Source organism: Eumetopias jubatus, unplaced genomic scaffold (assembly GCF_037043125.1).
Source record: "Eumetopias jubatus isolate StellerSeaLion01/CBP00866 unplaced genomic scaffold, mEumJub1_p1.0 scaffold_12, whole genome shotgun sequence".
Classification (NCBI taxonomy): Eukaryota; Metazoa; Chordata; class Mammalia; order Carnivora; family Otariidae; genus Eumetopias; species Eumetopias jubatus.
The window spans coordinates 55,312,584-55,318,652 of record NW_028274818.1 but is presented as its reverse complement, the minus strand read 5'-3'; the positions used below and the strand labels follow the sequence as shown (position 1 = coordinate 55,318,652).

The 6,069-nt window shown below is 40.6% G+C and overlaps 1 pseudogene; it reads left to right on the top strand.

Moving 5' to 3' along the window:
* The first annotated feature begins 2,383 nt into the window (after nucleotides 1-2,383).
* LOC114223972 (elongation factor 1-alpha 1 pseudogene) lies at nucleotides 2,384-3,965 on the top strand (annotated as a pseudogene).
* The last annotated feature ends 2,104 nt before the right edge of the window (nucleotides 3,966-6,069 follow it).

The following is a 6,069-nucleotide window of genomic DNA, read 5'->3' as shown; positions in this document are numbered from 1 at the left end:
TGCCAGGGAAAGCTGCCAGAGAACAAAAACCCCCAAAACTGATTCCCACTGAGCCCATCCCCCACCACAGGGGGGAAGGGCAACTCCACCCAAACACGGTTGCATGAGTAACAGCGTGGCAGGCCCCTCCCCCAGAAGACAGGCTGGGAAAACAAGAGGCCAGCAACCCTAAGGTCCCAAAAAAACAGGTGCATCTTTCTTGGGTTCTGGTCAATAATTTGGACTCCATACATCCCCTCAACCACCCATCAACAGAATGACTAGGAGGAGGAACCCCCAAAATAGAAAAGACTCAGAGATTATGATTTATGCTGCAGATTTACAAATGGATGAGATATAACCAAGATGTCAGAGATGAATTTCAGGCTAGCAATTGTGAAGACAATAGCTAGAATGGAGAAATCAATTAATAGAAACATAGAGTCTCTAAGGGCAGAAATGAAAGCTGAATTGGCAGAACTTAAAAATGCTATCAATGAGATCCAATCCAATCTAGATAATCTAACAGCTAGGGTAAGTGAGGCAGAAGAACAAATTAGTGACCCAGAAGACCATTAAGTAGATAAAAAGGGAAAAGAGGAGGCCAGGGAAAAACAACTCAGAATCCATGAAAATAGAATCAGAGAAATAAATGACACCATGAAGCATTCCAATGTCAGAATAATTGGAATCCTGGAGGGGGTGGAGCGAGAGAGAGGACTAGAAGATGTATTTGAGCAAATTGTAGCTGAGAACTTCTCTAATCTGGGGAATGAAACAAACATTCATGTCCTAGAGGCAGAGAGGACCCCTCCCAAGATCAAGGAAAACAGGCCAACACCCCGGCATGTAATAGTAAAACTTGCAAATCTTGGAACCAAGGAAACCAAGGGCAGTTAGGGGGAAGACATTCCTTACGTACAGAGGGAGGAACATCAGAATAATGTCAGACCTATCCACAGAGACCTGGCAAGCCAGAAAGGCCTGGCAAGACATATCCAGGGTACTAAATGAGAAGAACAAGCAGCCAAGAATACTTTATCCGGCAAGGCTGTCATTTAGAATGGATGGAGAGATGCAGAGCTTCCACGACCGGAAGAAACTGAAAGAATATGTGACCACTAAGCCGGCCCTGCAAAAAATATTAAGGGGGATTCTATAAAAGGAGAAACACCCCTAGAGTGATATACAACAGAAATTTACAGAGACAATCTATAAAAACAAGATCTTCACAGGCGACATGATGACAATAAATTCATATCTTTCAATAATCACTCTCAACGTGAATGGCCTAAATGTTCCCATAAAATGGTACAGGGTTGCAGATTGGATAAAAAGACAGGACCCATCCATATGCTGTCTACAAGAGACTCATTTTGAACTTAAAGATACATCCAAACTGGAAGTGAAGGGATGGAGATCCATCTTCCATGCCAGTGGACCTCAAAAAACTGCTGGGGTAGCAATTCTTACATCAGATAAATTAGATTTTAAACTAAAGTCTGTAATTAGAGACACAGAAGGACACTATATCATTCTTAAATGGTCTATCCAACAAGATCTAACAATTGTAAATATCTACACCCCCAACATGGGAGCAGCCATCTACATAAGCCAACTGTTAAATAAAGAGTCATATTGATAACAATACATTAACTGTAGGAGACCTCAATACTCCACTCTCGGCAATGGACAGATCATCTAAGCAGAAAATCAACAAGGAAACAAGAGCTTTGAATGATACACTGGACCAGATGGACCTCATAGATATATACAGAACATTCCAGCTTAAAACAACAGAATAGTCATTCTTCTTAAGCACACATGGAACTTTCTCCAGAATAGACCACATACTGGGTCACAAATCAGGTCTCAACCGATACGAAAAGATTGAGATTATTCCCTGAATGTTCTCAGATCACAATGCTTTAAACTGGAACTCAATCACAAGAAAAAATTTGGCAGAAATTCAAACACTTGGAAGCTAAAGACCACTCTGCTCAAGAATGTTTGGGCCAACCAGGAAATCAAAGAAGAACTTAAACAATTCATGGAAACCAATGAGAATGAAAACACATCGGTCCAAAACGTATGGGATACTGCAGAGGCGTTCCTAAGGGGGAAATACATAGCCATCCAAGCCTCACTCAAAAAAATAGAAAAATCCCGAATTCACCAACTAACTCTACACCTTAAAGAACTAGGGAAAAAGCAACAAATGATGCCTAAGCCATGCATTAGAAGAGAAATAATTAAAATTAGAGCAGAGATCAATGAATTAGAAACCAGAAACACAGTAGATCAGATCAACGAAACTAGAAGCTGGTTCTTTGAAAGAATTAATAAGATTGATAAACCACGTCTTTTTCGCAATGGGTTTGCCACCAGAATGCAGGTGTCATGAAAACCTCTGCTCAACCTAAACCAAAATGGGAAAGAAAAAACTCACATCAACATCATCGTCATTGGACACATAGAGTCGGGCAAGTCTACCACTACTGGTCATCTGATCTACAAATGTGGTGGGATCAACAAAAGAACTATTAAAAAATTTGAGAAGGAGGCTGCTGAGATGGGAAAAGGCTCCTTCAAGTATGCCTGGGTCTTGGATAAACTGAAAGCTGAACGTGAACGTGGTATCACCATTGATATCTCCCCATGGAAATTCGAGAGCAGCAAGTATTACGTGACCATCACTGATGCCCCAGGACACAGAGACTTTATCAAAAACATGATTACAGGCACATCTCGGGCTGAATGTGCTATCCTGATTGTTGCTGCTGGTGTCGGTGAATTTGAAGCCGGTATCTCCAAGAATGGGCAGACCCGTGAGCATGCCCTTCTGGCTTACACACTGGGTGTAAAACAACTAATTGTTGGTGTTAACAAGATGGATTCCACTGAGCCACCCTACAGCCAGAAGAGATACGAGGAAGTCGTTAAGGAAGTCAGCACCTACATTAAGAAAATTGGCTACAACCCCAACACAGTAGCATCTGTGCCAATTTCTGGTTGGAATGGTGACAACATGCTGGAGCCAAGTGCTAACGTGCCTTGGTTCAAGGGATGGAAAGTCACCCGTAAAGATGGGAATGCCAGTGGAACCACACTGCTTGAAGTTCTGGGCTGCATTCTGCCACCAGCTCATCCAACTGATAAACCCTTGCATCTGCCGCTCCAGGACGTCTACAAAATTGTTGGTACTGGTACTGTCCCTGTGGGCTCAGTGGAGACTGGTGTTCTTAAACCTGGCATGGTGGTCACCTTTGCTCCAGTCAATGTTACAACTGAAGTAAAGTCTGTTGAAATGCACCATGAAGTTTTGAGTGAGGCTCTTGTGGGGACAATGTGGGCTTCAATGTCAAGAACGTATCTGTCAAAGATGTTCGTCGTGGCAGTGTGGCTGGTGACAGCAAAAAAAAAAAAAAAAATGACCCACCAATGGAAGCAGCTGGCTTCATGGCTCAGGTGATTATCCTGAACCATCCAGGCCAAATCAGTGCTGGATATGCACCTGTGCGGAATTGTCACACAGCTCACATTGCTTCAAGTTTGCTGAGCTGAAGGAGAAGATAGATCGTCCTTCTGGAAAAAAGCTGGAAGATGGCCCCAAGTTCTTGAAATCTGGTGATGCTGCCACTGTTGATATGGTCCCTGGCAAGCCTATGTGTGTTGAGAGCCTTTCTGACTATCCTCCTCTAGGCCGTTTTGCTGTTCGTGACATGAAACAGATGGTTGCTGTGGGTGTCATCAAAGCAGTGGACAAGAAGGCAGCTGGAGCTGGCAAAGTCACCAAGTCTGCCCAGAAAGCTCAGAAGGCTAAATGAATATTATCCCCAATACCTGCCACCCCAGTCTTAATCCGTGGTGGAAGAACAGTCTCAGAACTGTTTGTGTCAATTGGCCATTTAAGTTTAATAGTAAAAGACTGGTTAATGATAACAATGCATCGTAAAACCTTCAGAAGGAAAGGAGAATGTTTTGTGGACCATTTGTTTGTGTGTGTGCATATGTGACAGTTTTAAGTTATTAATTTTTAAAATCAGTACTTTTTAATGGAAATAATTTGACCAAAAATCTGTCATGGAATTTTGAGACCCATTACAACAAAATTTTAATGAGAAAAAAAAAAAGATTGCTAAACCACCGGCCAGACTTATCCAAAAGAAAAGAGAAAGGACCCAAATTAATAAAATTATGAATGAAAGGGGAGAGATCACGACTAACACCAAAAATAGAAACAATTATTAGAAATTATTATCAACAACTATATGCCAATAAACTGAGCAATCTGGATGAAATGGAGGCCTTCCTGGAAACCTATAAACTGCCAAGACTGAAACAGGAAGAAATTGACAACCTGAATAGGCCAATAACAAGTAACGAGATTTAAGCAGTGATCAAAAACCTCCCAAAAAACAAGAGTCCAGGGCCTGATGGATTCCCTGGAGAATTCTACCAAACATTCAAAGAAGAAATAATACCTATTCTACTGAAGCTGTTTCAAAAAATAGAAACAGAAGGAAAACTTCCAGACTCATTCTATGAGGCCAGCATTACCTTAATCCCCAAACCAGGCAAAGACCCCATCAAAAAGGAGAATTTCAGACCAATATCCCTGATGAATATGGATTCCAAAATCCTAGCTAATAGGATCCAACAATACATTAAAAGGATCATCCACCACGACCAAGTGGGATTTATCCCTGGGATGCAAGGGTGGTTCAACATTCGCAAATCAATCAATGTATTAGAACACATTAATAAGAGGAGAGAGAAGAACCATATGGTCCTCTCAATTGATGCAGAAAAAGCATTTGACAAAATACAGCATCCTTTCCTGATTAAAACTCTTCAGAGTATAGGGATAGAGCGAACATTCCTCAAGTTCATAAAATCCATCTATGAAAGACCCACAGCGAATATCATCCTCAATGGGGAAAAGCTGAGAGCCTTTCCCTTTAGATCAGGAACACGTCAAGGATGCCCACTTTCACCACTATTGTTCAACATAGTACCAGAGGTCCTAGCAACAGCAATCAGACAACAAAAAGAAATAAAACGTATTCAAATTGGCAAAAAAGAAGTCAAACTCTCTCTTCTCACAGATGACCTGATACTTTATGTACAAAACCCAAAAGACTCCACCCCAAAATTACTAGAACTCATACAGCAATTCAGTTATGTGGCAGGATACAAAATCAATGCACAGAAATCAGTTGCTTTCTTATACACTAACAATACAACTGTAGAAAGAGAAATTAGAGAAATTATTCCATTTACAGTAGCACCAAAAACCATAAGATACCTCGGAATAAACCTAACCAAAGAGGTAAAGGATCTATACTCTAGGAACTACAGAACATTCATGAAAGAAATTAAAGAAGACACAAAAAGATGGAAAAACATTCCATGCTCATGGATCGGAAGAATAAACATTGTTAAAATGAAAGGGGGGGAAATCGGAGGGGGAGATGAACCATGAGAGACTATGGACTCTGAGAAACAAACTGAGTGTTTTAGAGGGGAGGGGGGTGGGGAATGGGTTACCCCAGTGGTGGGTATTAAAGAAAGCACATGAATGGAGCACTGGGTGTTATATGCAAACAATGAATCATGGAACACTACATCAAAAACTAATGATGTAATGTATGGTAACTAACATAACATAATAAAATTTTAAAAAGTATAAAAAAAAGAAAAGAAAACTTCAGGAAGAAACTACTAACTACATCACTTCCCCCAGAAATTTCTAGTGTACATTATTAAAGGTTTTGAGAAGTCCTGGAATAAAGTAATGTTTCACTTTTGCCTTTTTGAAAAAAAAAATGTCTATGCTACCCAGAGCAATCTATACCTTCAATGCCATCCCGATCAAAATTCCAATGACATTTTTCAAAGTACTGGAACAAACAATCCTAAAATGTGTGTGGAATCAGAAAAGACCCCGAATCGCCAAGGAAATGTTGAAAAAGAAAAAGCTGGGGGCATCACATTGCCCGATTTCAAGCTATATTACAAAGCAGTGATCACCAAGACAGCATGGTACTGGAACAAAAACAGACATATAGACAATGGAACAGAATAGAG